Genomic DNA, 1,117 nt, shown 5'->3' on the forward strand with positions numbered 1-1,117 from the left:
GGGATCGAGTTGGGAAATTGGTTCATCTGAAATCACATTTATCAAACCTTTTTCAAGTTCTTTTAAATATTCTTTTAAGATAGAGATATTCCCTTCTTTAATTTTATTCTCAAGCCAATCCTTGAAAACAATACATTCTTCAATTGTATGCCCCAACATTCTGTGATCCGGACAGTAATTTGGCTCATTTTTCTTATTAACTTCTTCAGGCTTCTCTGGTTCTGGAAGTTTAAATTCTGGATTCTTCATCAGACTCTTGAACATTTTGGAAATAGCTTCATTCTTGAAAGAATATACTATCGCCCGTCTTTCTGCGAAGGATACTTTTCTTCTTTGAGACGACTCTCCTTGAGATGGTTGTCGACTAGACTGGCTAGTCTGTTTTTGAGTTTGTTGAGATGAAGGTGGACGAGGATTTTCTACGTATATCTTCATTAATTGCTTCTTTTTATCGATGGTTGCAACTGTTCCAGATTTCTTTTCAAAGGCCTTAGTTACTTTTGCCTTTTCGCTAGAATCCATATGTTTAATATCTTCTTGAAGTCTACTAGCTTTCTTTAGTAGCTTCTCGAAGGTTTTGATGGTGAGTCCCTTGAGCATGAAAGCTACTGGTCCATGCATGCTCCTGAGTAGAATCTCAATTGCATGATGTTCCTGTAGTTGTGGTTCACATTTCATGCTAAGGTTTCTCCACCTCAAAATATAATCTACCAGAGTTTCTCCAAATTTTTGTTTTTACATAATGAGTTATCCAATAGAAACATGACATTCGACACCGGTGAATCTTTTTATAAATAACTATTCCAATTCTGTAAATGTTCTGACCGAATTGTTGTGCAAATCGACATACCAGTCAAAGGCAAGTCCTGACAAACTGGTGACGAACTGTTGGCAAAGCAAAGTTTCATTACTTCTTGTGATACCACAATTAGCTCTGAAATGTGCTAGATGTTGTCTTGGATTTCCAGTCCCATCAAATATTCTGAAGTTCGGAGGCACAAAACCCTTAGGAAAATGTACGGTGTCAAATTCCTCTAGGTAGGGTCCACCTTTTAGAATTAATGCACCTCCTTTGGATTGTACTAAGGCATCACGAACTCATTTGTTTGAAATCTTT

Source organism: Phalaenopsis equestris, unplaced genomic scaffold, assembly GCF_001263595.1.
Source record: "Phalaenopsis equestris unplaced genomic scaffold, ASM126359v1 Scaffold199490, whole genome shotgun sequence".
NCBI classification, from domain to species: Eukaryota; Viridiplantae; Streptophyta; class Magnoliopsida; order Asparagales; family Orchidaceae; genus Phalaenopsis; species Phalaenopsis equestris.